Source organism: Lissotriton vulgaris, chromosome 7, assembly GCF_964263255.1.
Source record: "Lissotriton vulgaris chromosome 7, aLisVul1.2, whole genome shotgun sequence".
Classification (NCBI taxonomy): Eukaryota; Metazoa; Chordata; class Amphibia; order Caudata; family Salamandridae; genus Lissotriton; species Lissotriton vulgaris.
The window spans coordinates 1,020,197,120-1,020,217,614 of NC_141695.1; the positions used below are offsets into that span (position 1 = coordinate 1,020,197,120).

A 20,495-nucleotide genomic window follows, 5' to 3' on the forward strand; every position below is an offset into this window, starting at 1 on the left:
TAATTTCAGAACTGCGCCAGCATAAATATCTAGTCTTTTTCTCTCTTTTCATACGGCATTCAGAAATGATCAATGTGCCGCCTGTTACAGAGATCTTGTACCGTTTTACTTAACACCAAGTTTCTTTGTCAAATCATACAGCCATGTCTGCTGGCATTTAATTTAAGGAGTAGGAATTATGAATAACAGAAGCTTCTCCCATTGACAATTCGCTGTATATCTTTTAAGACACATATGGCTACCTTATGTAGGCGTCCCACCGAAACGTGCGTACATTGTAACCATGTTAGCCATAATGACATTGTAGGATAGTCTGATACTTATTGTGTACTGATTTACTTCAATGTACCTGTTCATGTTAAGTTTTTGATACATACCTTGTGCTTGATCCCAATCGGACATAACACAAATATTAGCAAACATTCATGTACAATGCGAAAAATAGATATGAATGATGGTTGCAACTAGGTATATACTTCTAATTATATCAAACTGTACTACCGGATTTAGGCACCAGTTAGAATTTGCACTTTGAAAATATGATGTATCAATTCTCATTGAGTTTTCATATTTTTGTAAAATTATTCTAAAAATTATCTTCATATTAAAAATCAACAAACAAAATAAAACAATATATTTTTGGGAAAAAAATTCTGGTCATATATTGTTAGCATAAATATCCCTTTGTATTCGTTTGTTACATGTTTATTTTCAAATAATGAGGATGTAATGGTGATCACTGAGGCTGTACTGAATTTTTGCTTGTTCTCCATAACTCAAACATTTACAAAAAAACAAACAAAAAAAAGATGGTGTTAAGTTTTATGCTAGAGCATCTTGAGACAAGCCAAGTTCAGGCTCTCTGTAAAGTCCCCAAGTGCTAGGCTGAGTAGGTACCTTAGATTCAACTCCAGTAGAGTAGTTTGCCTTTTATCTCCTCAAGTTCTCATACAGCCAGGTGCGTCTATCAAGGAAATAAGAATGCTTTAAGGAGCGAATATCTGACATTTAATGAGTTTCTTCTTTCAGCAAAGTCTTTATAATCTAAGGTAATTTAAGCTCTGAAAATGAGCCACCATCCACTGTTGTAGGTGGTACTTAAGGGTCATAATCAAGATTTACATCTGAAGCGAGTGTCTAACAGGTACAGTCAATAAAGCACAAAAAGGTACAACCATAGCCAGCTTCTGACTTTGGGGGGGAAAACAAAAGCATGGTTTAAATCCAGTCAGTTGGAACATGCTATGTTAATTTAAGCTAGTGTTTGCCAGTGGGAACCACCAGCACACATTTTTAGGGACCGGCATGTATTTTCCCTCATCGAACATTTCTCAAGAGCAAGACATATAAAACGCATAAAAGGGAAAGTATAAGGAAGAGCAAGACGGAAAAAAATGCAGAAACCAGCAAAAAAGAGATAAATGTGTTTTGGGCGCCTGGTAGCAGATTAAAGAGGCATGAGGTGACTTGAAGACTACGCAGACTGGGTATTCAGGCCGCTGACACGTTTAATAGCGCCAGGTGCGGTCCTCAGAGCAGAGCTGTGTGCACTGACACTCATTCTTTTACAAATTAAGCATGAGTAAGAGTCCAAGAAAAGAGAGAAGTGAAACCATAGGATAAGGAATTCAGACTGCATATTAGTAAAATAAGGAAATATATCAAAGAATAATAAAGATGTGTATGCCAAGAATCTGGACTAATTACGGAGTCCACCCCAGCCAATGAAGAATAACTAATATAAAGCAAAGACAGGTGGCGTTTCATATTGTGGCAAAGATGTTGTAGTTATTGCCCACTGAAAAGATGTATGCACTTAACACTAATCCATTCGATTAGGATTGACGTTAGAAAGCATTGAAAGTAAATTTATTTGAAAAACACAAAGTTCAAATTTTTTTATTAAGCACATTCCACAGTACAAAGCTTTAGATCATAAACAATATCTGTACAATTTAACAGTTTCAATAAGCTGTCCATACACAAACTTTTTTTCCAAACAGATAATTGGCAAACATAATTACAAATTCGAATTAGACTACCCCCAGTGCTTTGAAACAATAACAGCAGTTGCCCAATTATAATAAGCAAACGAAAGTCCACTGTGCTGTCAGGGACCACTATTAATTCCAGGCGTCAGAGTTTCATGGGTGGCAACCACAAGGCCAACAAGTATACTACATTTAGCACAATCAAATCTTAGACCGCATGTTCAGGTCAAACATTCTCTAAAAGAAAAAAATATTTTCATCTCATACATGCACAAGGGATGACTCATTTGTTCGAAGGACAAACACCGAAACGACAGTACAGTGAAATAGTGTCTGGACATAAAAGGAAGAAAGTAAGACACTTAAATGACAGTCAAGCTTACCACAAGGTAGATTATGTGGATATTTATTACAACACTTGTACATCTTTCCTAATAGATTTATGTTCTCAAAGAAATGTACAAAGCAACAAACTGCAAAAGAAATTTTCTAAGATAAAAAAGAAACTTTGATCCCAGCACCTTTTTTTAGTTTAAATGAAGAAAAGAATAGTGTAATTAAACTGTAACTAATATTGTGTGTGAGCTTAATTTAAAAGTACACACACAGGAACATTGAGTCACTATCCAGAGACTGAGTGGGCTTATTAATAGTGATCTTAATACTTCAAAACATTCCAGACACATATAGGAAATATGAGGACAAAGGCGTAGCTGAAAAATGAACATGAACAGATAAATGGTAATATTTTGTGCTAGAGTATTTCCTCCAATTAAACTGAAGTCATACAATATGCATTTTTTCGTCACACTTATTTTAGTGCTATAGAAACTCATTACAGAAAAATACTGCATACAGAATGAAAAAATACCTACATCTCTAATGACCGATAGTATTTAAGTGTTGAAGAATGCACTGATATAAGGACTGTCTTTCTGTAAGTGTTTAAACATGTTAATTTGGAAAAAGCAAAGAATAGGGAGGATACAATTATGGCAATTGTTAGCTTTACATAAAAGAACAAACACTGATCAGGCTCAAACCACAGCAAATGTGTTAACTGTGATACTGGTGTCATTAATGGTTATGAATGCCAATGATACTGACTGCTTTCAAATCCCACCCCATAAAGATTTTTCCACCCACCAACAAAAAAAAAATGTTACTATATATATATATATATATAAATAAATTTTAAAAAGACCTATTGTAAGTACTGCAGCACAAAATATAAACAGAACATAAATTAAACATTATTTACGTTTTAAAAAGCTTTGAATTACAATTTAAAACATGTTGCTTCCATTACAAATCCTAATGAATACTGAAAACCTCCATATTAAGAGGCATATTTCTAGGTCAGTGATATTAACCTCTCGATGCCAGAAGCTGGAATTTCTCAATGCCAAGAACATATTTATAAATTAGCACTTGGAATACTTTGACTCCCAACACCTAGAGGGTTGAACGATTATGTACATTATATCTACATGCGTATATCTGAATTGCTGAGGCAAGCACACATTTTAGAACACCAAACAAAGAAAAGGAGGACGGATGAAGTACAGAGCAAAGACTTTTGAAAAAAGACAAGACAAAGCTATACAATTAGTTCTCGATTATTGTTTTTTGTAGGTACATTAATCTTTAAATAAAGAAATATTGATGCAGTAAATAAAAGTAAACTACATTTCACTAATTGGTTGAGATTTGTTTTGTAGATGTTCCACATACAAAGAAAGGCTTCGGATTTTCAATTGAGTGGAGCGAAAAAAAGACGTTGCAAGCAAAAGTTCTGTACAGTACTTTCTGGATATGTGTTTGGCACCCAAACTTCACCGGAGAATGTTTTTCTTTGAAGTCTCAGACAAAAGTGCAAAGCAATATAAATTAGGCCAAGTCCTTTCTTGACTAGATTTACATCTGGAAAACAGGCAATTGGTTCAGTTTCTGTAAGCAATATACAGTTGAAGCTTTGGATTTTTCAAGTGAATGGGAATGGCCCTCATGTTCAACTATCTTAAGTCAAAACTGTAGTAAATGCTTCCAAGGCCTCAATGGGAAGTGGTGCAGCAAAGATAAAGAATCTGACTGGAGAATTGGGCTGCTTTATATTTGTACAGCATCCTTAACCAGTTCCAACTCTGATGTGTTTTGAATCAACATCGTCAGGTATGTAGTAGCCACATATCCAGTAGTTCACGATTGTGGGACCCTGAAAATGAGAGAAAAAAGTTTAACATTGGATTAACATTATATATACAAAATGCTTGAAATCACTCACATTTGACCTATATATAAAGCTACTTACCTTAAAATAACACCTTATCTGTAAAATACTATATAGACACAGATTCTATATGTATATAAACAAGGGACCCACCCGACCGCGCAGCGGGCGGGCGCAGCGGGCGCGCCGACGGCGCGCCGAAGGCGCGCCTAAGGCAAGCCCGTCTGCGCCCGTCCGCGCCGGGCCTAGGGCCACCCCCCCTGGTTCACTTGACTCTCCTCACCGCATTATTTACTCCTCCGCTCAGCTCCAGCATCTTCGCCCGTTGTGCAATCGAACCTGCTCGATACTTCATCCTACCACCCTGTCAACCAGCACAGTCATATACTGTCCTAGCTGTCATAATATGATCCCCTCTAAACCTTCGGAAAGCAAGCCCCATATCTTGAAACCCCATGTTATAGCCCTCACGAACGTCCGCTCACTGGGCAAACACAGCCAGGACATTCATGATTTAATCCAAGATTATAAGATTGACCTTTTATTTATGACCGAAACCTGGATGGGCCAAGCTTCCGATCCAGACTTAGTCATAGCTGTTCCGGTGGGATACACTACCCATAGGCTAGATAGGCAAATCAAGAAAAAGGGAGGTGGTATCGCCATTATTGCCCGTGACACTTACACGGTAAGGTTCACTATTATCCCACAGATTTTTTGTGAAGCTATTGAGTTTGCAATTAAAATGTCTCCTTCCTACACTTTTAGAGGGATTCTCCTCTATCGCCCTCCAGGGCCAAGAACTGATTTTATCGATGCATTTAGGTCGACGCTGGAAGTATCTGCATTAGACAACTCTTTCACCATTTTGGGTGATTTTAATTTCCATTTTGACGACCTTGATAATCCTGACTCAGCAACATTATTAGCTGATCTAGCTACATTTGGCCTTGCCCCCCTGGTTCATGCCCCCACGCATGATGGAGGTCACATGTTAGACGGTATCTTCACCAATGCTACAGGTTTTCAAGCTACACAAATACTTCCGTTAACAGGGTCCGACCATCATCTCATTCTGACAGCGATACAAATACGTGACCCTCCACCCAATAAATCGAATTCTACCCCCCGTCAATCATATCTGGCTTGGGAGAATATGGATGAATGTAGGTTTAAAAATCTCCTTACAGCTACCACTCCCTTGCTATCTACTGACCCTAACACTGCTACTTCCCAATTCAACAACTGGGTAAGTTTAGCAGCTAAGGATCTGGTTCCCGTTAAGCTACGCTCACGGAACAGATCCACCCCTTCGGCCCCATGGTATACGGATGATCTACGCAAACAAAAACAACTGTGCCGCAACAGAGAGAGACACTGGAGGAAAGACTACTCTCAGGAGTCAAAAGTTTTGTACAAAGAGTCAGTGGCCTCATACAAATATCTCATTATAGAAGCCAAGAAAATGTACTACTGTCACAAAATTGAATCTGCACAAAATTCCAACAAATGTCTGTATGAAACCACCAAACAGCTTGCCGGCTCCTCTGTTGATCTTACTCCCCCACCGTCTCAAATGATCTGTGATGCTTTGTCTAAGTTTTTCTTTAGCAAGGTTGACGACATTTATCGAATCTTCGCTAATACTACCATTAGCTCTCACGATGCCTTGGTTCAGCTAGATGGACCTGTTCTTCATCAGTTCAGTGACGTTACAGGCCCACAGGTTCTAGACACTATATCTTCCATTAAATCAGGATCGGCTCTGGACCCGTGCCCGTTGAAGGTTATGCGGCCCATCATGGATGTAGTCTTTACATCCATAACAGAGATTTGTAATTCCATGTTCTCCACGGGTATCTTTCCAGATATCCTCAAGAGAACAATTATAAAACCGCTCCTTAAGAAATCCAATCTAGATAAAGAAGAACCTAAAAGTTATCGGCCTATTGCCAGCTTGCCTCTCTTGGCGAAAATAGCGGAAAAAACCATGAATACCCAACTCTCCTTCTTTATAGAGGAGAATAAAAAGCTGGATGATTCGCAGTTCGGCTTTCGCCGATGTCATGGTACTGAGACCGCCCTGGTCAAGGCGGCGGATGATATTAGATCTATCCGGGATGCAGGAGGCTCGGCCATCCTGATTCTACTGGACCTATCGGCAGCCTTCGACACGGTCGACCATGTTATCCTGGTCGACCGTGTCGAGAAAATGGGCATCCGAGGCAATGCCAAAAATCTCATTGCCTCTTTCTTGGCTAATAGGACCCAGATTGTCACCGTGGGACCTTTTGAATCCTCTCCCCTGTCATTACCTTGTGGAGTTCCTCAGGGCTCATCCCTCAGTCCGACACTCTTTAATATTTATGTGTCGGACCTTGCCAAAGTCATCAGGGCACACGGGATGAGCCTGACGTCCTACGCTGATGATACCCAATTGGTCCTAGCGGTCAAGAACGATGGGCCACAAAGAGCCAACATGCTTACTCAGGGCATGCAGGCAATTAGCAGTTGGATGGCCCACAACTGCCTGAAATTAAATTCCGAGAAATCTGAAGTGGTAGTTTTCGGCAATCTCTCCCCAGAGTGGTCCTCTTCATGGTGGCCCCCGTCCATGGGCCAGCCTCCGGACCCAGTTGACAAAGTCAGGAATCTGGGTGTCATGTTTGACAACCGTTTGAATTTCCTACCTCATGCCAACCAGATCTCCTCCTCTGCCTTCTACAAACTTCGGCTCATCAAGAAAATTATGCCCTTTCTGCCTGAACATCTTGCTAAAACCCTGGTGAGCGCTCTGGTCCTCTCCACCCTAGATTACTGTAACGCCTTGTTTCTGGGTGCTCAGGAGAGAGTGCTTGCCAAAATGCAGGCTATTCAAAATGCAGCGGCAAGGCTACTAGGGCGTATTCCGAAATTTCAACCGGTCTCACCAACCATAAGACAACTTCATTGGCTTCCGGTGAAAAAGAGGATAAAGTTTAAGGCATTGTGCTTGATATACAAGGCCTTACATAATGCCAGACCAGCGTTCTTCACCCAGAACTTAATCCTCTACTGCCCGTCTAGAACACTGCGATCCTCTAGCTCCCTTGATCTGGTGGTCCCCCGCACCAAAACAGTCAACTGGGGTGACAGACGATTTCTGGTGGCGGCACCAAGATTGTGGAACACACTCCCTCAATCGATAAGGACCAGTTCCTCCCTCTGGTCTTTCCGAAAAAGCGTTAAAACCTGGCTTTTTAACATCTGATGAACCCTGCAGTTTTTTTGGTGTCTTTATGGGAAAAACATTTCAGTTATCTAGCGCCGAGATGCCTAAGGGCCTTTGTTCGCGCTCTACAAGTGTTATAATAAATAAATAAATAAAATTCCTTACCTTAGATCAGGGTGCTTCAAAGTCAGCCCTGGAGGGCTGGGTCCAGACCAGATTAAGAAAACTACATTTATCTAAATGGGGATATGCTAAAAATCTGGCATTGATCCACCCCTCCAGGACCATATTTGGAGAACCCTGCCTTAGATAATCCATAGGTGTCAGACTGGATCTGGATATTTTTCATGAGCATTACCTCTGCGCGCCAACAGTTGGCGGCTCAGAGGGTTGTCATCTGGCACTGGAAGTGATGTGTGCAGTGCCTATATGGGTGCCACCTCAGCGCATGGACGTCAGTTTCTTTTTGCGACTTTCCATGCCAAAAGCACAGAGCCACGTTGAACACGGACCACTAGTGCGTCAAACTAGGCCCATTAAAGGGAGAAATCCCTTTACTATCAATCTGTTCGCAGAGCAGGGAGGATGGGTGAGTCGGTAAGGAATATGCGGCTAGACAGTCTCTATTAGATAAGGAATTTCTGAAGGTAAGTAACGTATTCATCTTAGAGAGGTCTAGTTGTAGATTCCTTATCTCAGAATAGATATCCAAGAAACGCCTCCCCCAGGTGGGGCTGCAACACGGATTACACTAGAAAATCCTGTAGAACCGCACAAGCAAAATGCCTATCTCAACGGACCTGTCAAGGCAGTAGTGCTTTGTAAACGAGTGCAGCCAAGACCACATTTTTGCTCGACATATATCCAGGAAAGGTACTCCACAAGCTACCGTACTGGTGACAGCCTTGGCTCTGGTAAAATAAGCTTGCAAACCTTCAGGAGGTTGCTTTTTGATCAATGCACAGCAGATTTTGATGCAAAGCACTATCCACCATGACATGGTCTGTTTCTGCACTGCCTTTCCTTGTTTGGCTACAACGTACCCCACAAAAAGTTGATCGTCCTCCCACAGCACTTTTGTACGGTCTAGGTAGAACAAAGGTTTTTTGGTGTCCAGCTGATGGAATCTCTTCCCTTCTTTAGAAGGAATGAGGCAGAGCGTAAAAGGTAGGCAGGATGATGGATTGGCCTATATGAAAGGGTGTGACCACATTCGGTAGGATGAGATTCTTGCTTGAAGTACCAGCTTGTCTGGGTAGATGGTAATGTACCGAGAATGAGAAAGCCTGAAGCTCACTGACCATCCGGGCAGATGTTATTGCCAATAGAAAGGCTGCTTTAATAGCAAGTAGCTCCATAGGACAGCTGTATAACGGCACAAAAGGAGCAAACACCAGAGATCTTAGGACTAAATTGAGGTTACTACCAGGCATGATAAAAGGAGAAGTTGGGAATGGATGTTGGAGACCTTACAAAAAACCTATGTACAATAGGGAACTTACACAGGGCTGGCTCGTATGGCAACTGCAAAAATGAAGAGATGGCTTAACCCCTTCGCTGCTGATGACGAGCTGAGCTCGTCATGTAACGCAGCTTTTTAAAAAAAAAGCCGCACAGCGCAAAAATCGCTGCAGCAGCGATGCGGTTAAAGATAAACTTTTAAGGTGTCCAAAAGCAAAGTCATGCTAGGCGAGATTGAGAATTAACAGCAGAACTTAGAAAAGAGGTGAAGAAAGGGGATCAACTTGTCTGTAACTTACTTAAATGGCAGACGTGTGTTGGTGGAGGGACACCTGGCTGTCATGATAACATTGCAGATTTCAGTCACCACTCAATCTCCATGCATGAAGGCAAAGTGTTGCAAGGTTGGTGCAGAACCCTGGATTGTTGCTGTGACAGAAGAGCCTCCTGAAGAGGAACCCTGAGTGGAGGACTTGTGCTCATGCTCAGCAGCTCGGCATACCAGACTCTCCATGCCTAAATCCGGAGCCACAAGAATGACATGTGCCCAGTTGTTTCTGATCTTCTTCAGAACTCTGGGCAGGAGTGGCATTGGTGTAAAGACTTCTAGAAGACCTGCGCTCCACTCGAGATGAAAAGCATCTTGGAGCGAGAGCTGCCTTGGAAAGTTCCACTCATAAAACTGCTGACATTGCATGTCTCGACTGAGGCAACCAGATCCAAACAATGCTCTCCCCATTTTTGAGAGAGGCCTGCACCACCTCCGGATGCAGATGCCATTCATGATCCGCTAGCTCCGACAACTGAATCTATCCTCCTTGGCATTCAGAGAGCCTACCAGGCGCTGAACCACCAGGGAAATGCCCTGACGTTCCAGCCATTTCCAGAGGCACAGAGCCTCTTAACAGAGGATCCACAATCTAACCCCTCCATGTCTGTTGCAGTACCACATGGTTGTGGTGTTATCTGTGAAAACCTGCACCAGCCTTCCTTTGATCAAAGGAAGAAAGGCTTTTAATGCCAAGTGCATTACCTGAAGCTGCAACAGGCTGAGGTAAAGCCCAGACTTGGCCGGAGACCAGTCTTCTGAACACCACCTCTCACAGATAGCCGCCCCAGTCTGGGAGTGACTCATCCGTCACTACCATAAGATCTGGTCTGGAAAGGGAGAGGGCTCTTCCATTGACCGAATAGCGTTTAACCTCCGCTGCAGGTCTTTCGCAGTTCCCTCCGAGATCTAGACCATGTCGGAGAGATTTCCCTGATGCTGTGCCCACTGGGCCGTAGGGACCCACTACAGAACCCGCATAAGCCAGCAGGTATATGTCACCAGCAAGGTGCAGGGGGCCATGAGACCTAACAGCCTCCGAGTCAGTCTCATCGAAATACAGGATAGAGGCTTAAACATCGCAATCATAACCTGAATATGCTGGACTCGCTGCTCAGGAGGATAGGACCGAAACGGCATAGTGTCCAGAACAGTTTAGATGAAAGGGAGCGTCTGAGAGGGAGTCAGGTGTGACTATAGCACTTTGATAGTGAACCCCAGTAAGTGCAGAAGGTTTGCCGTAGTCTGGAGGTGAAAGACAACTGCCTGTGCCTGTGCATATGGTGTTCGCCGACTGCAAAGCAAGGCTGGCGGAAGAAAACATTTTCTTATAAAAGGTATCTAGCCAGACCCCCCAGGATATAGCGGCATGGATTCGCAAATTTAGCGGCACAAAAATGGAAATTTTGCGGCAATTTTGCGGCATTTTATTTGGCCGTTTTTCCTACAACACACACAGATATCTTAGCATTTTTTGTTATTTAACAACATGAAGCTATGTATATTTGGTTTAATTACAATGTAGACACTCAGTTTCCCTCGAAAAGCCTGTACAGATATTAGAGTGTATCTCTGGATATGGTTTGGGAATTCTCAACGTGTCAAATCCTGGTGCTGGTCATGGGGAAATGAAGTGGTGAAGTATTCCAGGGGCGTGACGTCGTTGGACAGTCCACACCATTGGCCTCTTCAAGTGCGTGCTCTGCTTATTGTCGTACCAGACCTGGAGTAGGTGATGGCGTGACCGAGCGAGATGTCAAATGCAGAGTTCACCCGAGTCCACAGTGATGCACACCCTTTGGCTCACAGCCCTACTTATGCCTTGTCGTGATGCACGGTGCAATTTCGGTTCTCTGCAGCTATATGTGTACTGTGAATGCACACTCTCCTAACCCCTAAACTCCAACATGCAGAACTCCCTATGCATTCCCAAGTCCAATGGCAAATCCAGAAGTTTCTTCTAAGTAGCTGCCCGCCCCTACCAATCCCCACACCTGTGCAACGCAAACAACCTGCTCACTTTCAAGAAACTGCTGGAAACACACATCTTCAAGAACATGTTCCACACTTTCTTGCATCCTTCTCTTTTCTCTCTGCCCCTAGAAGCAATGCAGGCATCCGGTGCACACTATTTAAATATATGTAAATAAATTAAGTATTCAGTGACAGTGCAGCTTGCATTGTGGGCAACCCACCTGCAAAATCATATGCAGTGATGTGGCCAGGAGTAGGGTGGTACTTGGGCACGCACGATATCCGGGAAGGTCTGATTACCTATTGCACCACAGTAAGTGACATGCCATGACTTTTGACAGTATTTATGTGTCAAGGCGATCTAATACCTACACTGCCACTGCTGCAAAAGACTCAAGAGGGATTAGCTATAGGGTTAGTAACCAGGGAGCTTTCTGGTGAGTAGGAAAGGTGCAGTGATTGCAACGAAGCCCCCTGATTACCCATAAATGGCAGCAATTGAATCGGTGCATCATGAAATAACCCATACAAAGCAACTTAACATCACAATTAAAACAGAGATGGCATAACGCAACTGTCCAAAAAGAACGCAACACAACAATCACAGTAAAACACAGCATCATATTGCAATAACACAGCAAAAAACACAGCAGTACAAAGACCAACAAAACACATCCCCACCACAACAATCTGGCACACAACAAATAAGCACAACCATTCTTACCGCAAATTACCACCTGCAGAAGCTTGTTCTCATAAAACTGTTTGCACCAAGCACAGTCTTAACAAACAACCAAAGGCAACACAGTGCTAATCAAAAATGTTTGTGATCCAGCCCTGACCCCTTGATTTTGAAGGACAACCTCGCTCCACCTCCTCAGGAAAACCGTTTCCAGTCTTGAGTCTTGTTGTAGCAAACTAACGCAATTTGAGTGCTGTGATCTTGGGTTGTTTCCATAACCAGCTAAACTAAAAGACACATTCATACGGACTGTTGGTGACAAGCGCAGAGCTGGAAGCAGCCTCAGTAATGACGTGGTCACCATGCTTTTATTTTACTCTGTGCCTGCAACGAGCTGGGCAGGATGCTGTGGTGACCGGTACAACAATCAAGGCCCCGTTCAACCTAAATCGTTGTACTGCCGGCGTTAAAGATAACGCCTATACCATGTCTTGGGCAGCACGATGTTTGCTCCTTAGCACAGGCACCGTGCCACGGATACTACAAACAGCACCAGTATTCGAGCTATAGGGTATCTCGAAAAGGCGGTATTTAGAACATGTTTAAACATGAGGTACTGCATTTCCTGTATAAATTAGGGAAGTTGAATTAGATGTTTGTCAATAGTCAGACCCCCCAGGATATTAGATTAGCTTTTGTAAAAATACCGCGATTTCTACAAAAGTGCTGATTTCGCGGCAAACCGCGAAATCGCGATATCCTGGAGGGTCTGTCTAGCTTCTTGGTTTCTCTATCCTATGGATTGGTAGGGAACGCGCCACGGTTGACTAGATGATCACAGAGCAGAGTCTTGTGCCTGGCAACATAAAATCTGGCTTTGCCATCCCATATGACCATCAGACTCTTCTAGGCACAGTTGCCAAAGGCTTTGGAGTCATGGTCTAACCCCAGGAACAAAAAAAAATCTTCACGAAAGTCCATCATGGACATTTATTTGCAACAGTCCCTGCAAGGTTAGAACCATTTGGTTTTAGTGTGTTACATTTTCATTGTATACTGGATGCATTTCTTTGAAAAGTCTGGTCAAGAACGTAACTGATATTGGAGCACATGAGTGGCGCATAACATCTGCGTGGTTCTGCAAGACACCCCTTAGCATCACACAGGGAAACTGCTCTAAAGTTTCAGAATCCAGTCTGACACCTAGGGATTCTTCACAAAGTGAGGAATATGAAGTTAATGCTATCCATTAGAAGGTCCCATACCACATTCTGCTGGCCCAATCCGAGTCACTACGATGACTTGGGTCCAAATGCTCCTGATCTTTTTTCAGAATTTGAGGCAAGGGCTGGAAGGTGTATAGAACTCCACTATTCCTTTGTAGCTGGAAAGCATCCCTGCTGAAACTTCAAAAAGCAAAGATTTTAATACTGCGCTTTCGATTGTGGCAGAAAGATCTAGCCAGGGATCTCCCTATTGCAGGAAGACGCCATGTACTATCTCAGGAAGTAGTACCACTCATGATCTGTTCGATGCTGCCTGCTCAGTTCATCTGCTCTGGTACTCTGAAACCCTGCTAGATGAATCACTTACAGAAAAATGTTACGGTTCTCCAATCAACTCAAGACAAGAAAAGCTTCCCCACACCGGACCCCCAACTCAACCCTGCTTGGTGCAGTAGCACATGGCAGAGGTGTTGTCCTTAAGAACTTGCACAAGCCTTCACCAGGTGAATGGCAAGAATGCCTCAGGAGCAGCAGAATGGCCCACAACTCAAGCAGACTGATGTGAAACTAGCCCTCCACAGAAGATCAGTCCCCTGATCTCCACCTCCTCCTGATAATCTGCCCAGCATGAAAGCATCAATCACCACCATCCGCTCTGTGCGGGGAAGGAAGAGGGACCGACTGCTGGGCCAACTGTGATCAAGAAACCACCACTGCAAATCTAGAGCCACCTCCTTCGAGACATGGATGGCATCAGATAGATTGTCCTGGTGCGGATCCATTGAAAAATCTAACCCATTGCATAGCACACATGTGACACTTGGCATAGCTAATGAGGATACAAAGACAAGAATCCTCAGAACCACTCTCTCCGTGAACCAGTACCGAGCCTAAAACATTGGGATTACAGCTCAAATGTACTGGATGGGTTGTGCCTGAGTGAAAGCCCTTCGGGCTCCAGTGTGCTTTGGATTGCCCAAATGGATGAAAGCATGTTCAAATGTGTCAGGTGTGAATTCAGCTCATTGACAGTGGACCCAAACGATGCCACAACGTCCCCTGCCATCCAGAAGTGGTCCATGACTGACTGTCCAGAAGAGTGGTTGGAAATTAATTTAGATTCACTTTACTGGGCCCTGTACAATAAGATTACCCCCGATAGAGCGATTGGGGAACACAATCTGGGTCACCTGGCAACCGGTCTGTGACATCTGGCTACCTGCCTTTTCACAGGCATTTAAGAATAAGGCTCCGATGAAGTAGCCATCAAAGTATCCATGATGGCATCATTCAAAGGAAGCAAGAGTTTAGAAGAGACAGACTCAGGCTGCAAAATCTGTTGCAACATTTGTTTGGGTCTTGCTGGACGGGGCATCCTTCATATGGTTTTTACTTAACTTTTTGCCTTCCATCCTCCTGTTTTTGCTGGCCTTACAACTCTGTGCCCTTTACCACCTCTAACCAGTGCTAAGTTGTGTGTGTGTGTGTGCATACACCCAATTGGCACATTTAATTTACTTGCAATTCCCTTGTAAAATGAAACTGCATGTACTCCGGGCCTTTAAATTAAATACTACTGGTAGGCCTGCAGCACTGATTGTGCCACCCACTCAAGTAGCCCTTAAAATATTGTCTCAAGCCTGCCATTACAGCCTTTGTGTGCAGTTTTGAACTACCATCTCGACCTGGCAGAATACACCTTCAGCAAGGTCTAAGCCTCCCTTTTTATAACATATGAGTCACCCCTATGGTACACCCTAATCAGAGCAGAGTGCAGTACATTAAAAAAGTTGGACATGTACTTTTAAGTTTTACAAGTTCTCCCATAAGATAACATTGGGTCAACTTATTAAATTTAATAAGTGATAACTTTAAATTTGGAGCAGGTAGGAATATCAAGCTTGGGGTCTAAGGAATAGTAGTTTAAAACCCTCTTTAACAGTAATGTCTCGTTTTTTAGGCCCAATTGTGAAAATGCTACTTTTAGAGAGTTGCCATTTTCTTGTCCTACCATTTGGTGCCTGCATCCTGGGTCACGTGACTAGGTGTAGCTGGCAGTTGGTCTTTGTTTATTAGTCCCAGACAGTGAGACAAAAGCCAATAGGTGTTGGCAGGATGGGTCACATCGGACCTGCGGGGGAAGGACTTGTCATCTACCAGAGTTGCAGATTACAAAGTCTGACTGAGCATACTCAAATGTTTTGACACTAGTCTTTTGTGACCTCAGACAAGCAGTGGCCAGGGCATGGAGGCAGGAAATTCCAGACACCTCTAGGGGTAGCAACCTCCAGAACGTTCTCCCACTTCAAAGTGGGCATCAGGTATAAATATTGGTACCTAGACCAAACTCTTCAGTACATCTCTGGACCTGTGGAAGACTCAGAATTGCAGTGAAGCTCTGCAAGAAGGACTGCTGCTCTGTTGCACTGCCGCCTGAGTGAAAGAACTGTACCTGCATTTTGATCACAGGACCATCCGAGTGACTCCAGAGTGACTCCAAGGGTCGGTTGCCTGGCATTCAAAAAGAACCTAAAAACACCTCTGTTCCGAGCCCATTCTCTTAGAGGCTCTTCCTGTCCAGCTGGTGGTGGGGGCTCAGGGTAGCAGCGCCGGGATACTCTGAGTAGCTGTGTGCTTTAGAAATGCAGTGTAACATAACAACCTGATAAGAGCCTCAGGGAAAGAAAAGGACCCCACCACCTTGAACCTAGCACCTGAAGTCGGCCTGCTGGGAGTTCTACCCCGCAAGTGGTGCAACCCCAGTCCTGTACAGTTGTTGGAGTGCCTGAAGGTTCCCTGCAGGCCCAGATTTGGTGCTGCAAAGCAGAACAGACATGGCCTCATGCATTTCCAACACTAGACTTCCCATCCCAGCTCGCACTCTCCTTGGAACTGCCACTGTGCAACAGATCCTTGCTTCAGGCCTTCACATTGCAAGCCCCTAACTGAAAACATTCTCGATGACTATGCAGGACTCCGCACTGCAGCCCCGCAGCCCATTGGAACCGTTGGTGCGTGACGCATCTTCAACATGGGATCTTGCAATGCTCCACAAACCAGGATTTAAGGTACTTTGTTCAGTGGGCCTGACTTGATCCCTCTATCTGGCCCACACTTCATCTCCATCAGCCTGAACTTGTGACTTTGTCCTGGTCCGCCATGACCAGATACCCGCAGTTGGCGCTTTGTGCTGCTAGGCACTATTTTCACTTAAGTCTTTAAACGTTATTATCTCGGGTTCTACTGATTGGCATTTTGTTGCTTTGGTCTCAAATAATGTATTAAATTTTACTCTCCGTTTCAAAATTTGTGTGGGATTTTTCTTGTATTGTGTTTTCACTTGATTACTGTTTAAAGTGCTGCGTAAATACTTTACACATTGCCTCTAAGGTAAGCCTGACTGCTTTTATGCCAAGCTACCAGAGGGTTAAGCACAGCAGTGGATTGCGGGTGCTGCTCGAGAAGGGCATCACCTTTCGAAGTAGTAACCCAATTTTCTACAGGTCTCAATGAGGAGTAAGGGCATTTGTAATGCTGCAGCTGCTCTCTGGATCACTACTAAATCAGGCACTCTCTTCGGTTGGTGACCCAAGTGGTGAGTTAAGCATGGTCTCCGGTGAGGTGTTAAGACCACTGTAAATTATAAAAGGCACCAGTATGAGGAGAGGGTAATAAGCCATTCCCCCATCACTTTCATAATGGTTAAAATATTAGGGTGCCCTCTGCTCGATTTAGATCAGCCACAACAAAAAAGATAATGGGGGCTGCACTGGTAGGCGAGACCTAGCAGACACACTGGGTTAGAGACAGGACTCAAACGGAAGTTTGTTCGGCGATCAGACACTGGCATCAGCACAGGATCATCTTCAGATACCAGTGGTGTCTGTCATTTCATACTGCAGATTAACCCCTGAAAAGGCCTCTATCCTCTAGCATCTATGATTCCATATGCAAAGACAGTGGAGTCTAAAGAATCAGTACCCTTTCCTAACTGACTGAGGCAAGCTAGTTACATTGGCCACCCAGCCAACAAATCAACCTTCTGAGCAATGCAAGTCAGCTACCCCAACCCAGAAGTCCAAGGAGTCAACTCACCTAAGCGAACCAGGTAGACAGCCAGCTACTTACCACACAATCAGTCACACACACTGAGACGGGCAAGACTACATACTCCGTCATTAAAAGCCAGCTATAAAGCCAACCACCCAACCAAAGACAGCCAGTCAAACTGAGCTGGCAAGCCAGGTAAATACCAACTGCCACAGCCAGTCACCCACTGACCTAAACAGCTGCATGTAAAAACTAGGTATCTCCAAGTTAACTGTAAGTCATCACCGGATCCACTGAGCAACTAGTCAGTCATCCACACATACAGTCAACCTGTCACCAAGCCAACCAGAGAGCCATCTGCTGAGCCAGTAAGTCACTTGAGGAAAAAAGCCAGTAACTATGACAGCCAGCCATCTATTATAATAGTCAGCCATTTATTTAGTTGGCAGTCAGCCAACCAACCAACCCCACATTAAGACAAGTTTCCCAAAGCAACGCGAGGATCGTGAGTAAAGGGGAGGCTGTCGGAGCAGGCGGCCCAGGTTCAGTTCGTCCCACCCTAGGAGCAAAGCCTTTTCACACTGTCTCTCCTTGTATTCCTCCGCATGTGCTGTGTTCTGAGGGAGCATGGTGTTTACTTTTCTTTCTTTGACTTCAAAGTGAGAGGATTCACGTAATCTTGCTGGATACCGGGGGTAGGAAAGGGATTTTTCTCGCACACACAACATTTAAATGGACTGTTAAAGTATTTCAGAATATATCTGAATTAACAAAGCACAAATCAGCACACATTTGTTGTTAATTCTGTAGTGTTTAAAACAAATACTTTAATATGATCAAAACAAATCAGTACACTAGGTGATGTCATTTCCACACATTATCATTTGTGTGCTGTATGGTTTTGTTAGTAAAACTGTATGTCTGTACAAATGTAATGGTCATTTCAATTGAAAATGTGTTGTCTGTAATGGGAGTGTGTTACCACACCATGCATACTCCACTCTACTCTGCACCACTCCAATACACTGCACTACTCCACTTTACAATTTGTCACTACACCCTGAACCACTGCACTCCACTCCACTCCACTCCACTCCACTCTGCACCACTCCACTTTACGCCACTGCACTTCACGCCTCCCTACTCTACTCTGCACCACTCTACTCTATGCTATCGCACTCTACGCCACGCTACTCGACACCGCTCCAGTTTAGGCCACTCGACTCTACTCTTCACAACTTCACTCTATGCCATTCCACTCTATGCCACTGCACTGTATGCCAATACACTCTAGGCCAATGTAGTCTACTCTGTACCACTCCAATATCTGCCCCTGCATTGCATGCCAATCCACTGTAGACAAATCTACTGTGCACCACTGCATTCTATGCTACTGCACTCTACACCACTTTACGCCATTTCTCTTTGCCACTCTACTCTATGGCACTGTGCTCTATCCTGCACCACTCCACTCTACATCACTTCACACTACCCTGCACCACTCCACCCTAAGCCACTTTGCGCTTCTCTGAAACTCTGCACTCTATGCCATTCTACTCTAAACCACTGCCCTCTACGTCACTGCACTCTACACCAATGCACTGTACGCCACTGCGCTCTGCAACACTATAGTCTTCTGTCCTCTGTCCTCAGCCCTCACATGCCCTTGCCCTTTGTCCCCACCCTGTTTTTCTGTGAACCTTAGACAGACTCCCTTTCGTCTCTATGGTTGTCTCTTCCCTTATCCTCACTCTCTCTCCTCCCCTAACCCCACTACTTTCGCTCGCCTTTCACTCCACCCCTAATTGTATTGCTGATTGTTTGATTTAATGTTTACTTGTCGATCTTCTTCTTGTATATTGTTGAACCACATTGTTGCACTTCCTGTTGTCTCTCCTATCATTCCCTACCGCATCCTCCCTTTATTTATGTCTCTCCCTCCTCTCTCAAAGTTTTGAGACTGAACTATTTTGTCTGATGCCCGATGGAGCTACTTGGTTTAGCTATAGGGGAGATGGGCCTTGGATTCCCTCCTTGGTCATCACCTACCCAGTCGGTCTTTAGGCAGGCTTCTTTTTGTCTCTCCTTATTGTCTCTTCCCTAGCTCCTATCCTCTCTCCCCTGAATCTCTCCCCTTGCCTGCTTCTCTGCCTACCCCCTGTCCTTTGTGCCCTTTGACTAAGCACTCCTTCTCCCCTTGTTGGGGAAAGATCCAATATTTATACTCTGGAGTCTCAGCGAACCCGCTGAGTGAGTCCACTGCGCCAAGGGAGCCACTCACACTTGAGGTATGGTATGGCACCCCTTGCCAAAGCACTCCCTCTCCCCTTTTTGGGGGAGGATCCAGTATGTAGGCCTTGGAGTCTCAGAGACCTCTCTGAGAGAGTCCACTGCGTAAAGGGAGCCTCTCGCAATAGAGAGAGGGAAGGGATACCACTTCCCCTGGGATCACAGCTTACTGGACTTTGGACGTTGCCTTGACTCGTCTACCGGTTTTGTCCCAGTCACCCTTCCCCTCTTCTCCCCATGCTGTGTCTCTCACCCTCCCCTCCCCTCCTCTTTCCCACCTTCATTATCTGTCTACATCCCCTAATCCAACCCCCCCTGAATCTCACCTTGCCTTCTTTTCCCCTTACGTATTTGTGCTTATTGTTTATCTCGGCTTTACAAGTAACTATGTTGCCATGCTCTAAGAACTGTGTAACCTTTGTAATGATGTAACCTGTAACTATGATCAGATGTTCATGTACAGCGCTCTGATACCTGGTATACAACCTTTAGCACAAATTTTTTACAACGCACTACCATTACCACGCATCTTTTACAACGCATGCCATTACAACGCATAGCGCTTTGGGGCGATCTGACATAGGCAATGGATAGTGAATAGGTTAATTTACTATCCAATAACCTTCCCTAGTGTCCACGGGGACTGGTGTTGGAATAGTAAATGAAACTATTCACTATCCAGCACCCAAAGCACTATGCGTTGTAAAGGTACCGCATTTTAAAAAATGTGTGGTAATGGTATGCGTGGTAAAAGTGTGCGTGCTAACATCATACATCCCTGATACCTCCGGGTCTAGCCAGCGCTATATAAAACTTTTAAAATAAATAAAATAAATATGGAGTCAGCAGCTTACTTACCCAGTCAGCAATTCACACAACCTAGAGTAATAAGTCATCTGCAGGCCAATACAAATATGGCACCAGCTTTCCAAATGGTCATACCATAAACAGGACTACCACTGGATTCAAGATAGCCTGGCTGATGAGGATTATGAATCCGAAACCGGTCCCAGGATGCTTGTTTCCGGTCCAGGGAAGACATGACTTGGCAGT

General features: G+C 44.2%; 1 protein-coding gene across 2 annotated transcripts in view; it reads right to left on the minus strand.

Annotated features, from left to right (window-relative positions):
• Positions 1 to 1,868: 1,868 nt before the first annotated feature.
• The window catches only part of FBXW11 (F-box and WD repeat domain containing 11), a 609,511-nt gene continuing 590,884 nt past the window's right edge, over positions 1,869 to 20,495 (minus strand). For both annotated transcript variants that reach the window (XM_086931441.1, XM_086931440.1), the window contains one exon: positions 1,869 to 4,206. The gene's annotated coding sequence lies outside the window, so the exon portion shown is untranslated. The remainder of the gene's footprint in view (positions 4,207 to 20,495) is intronic.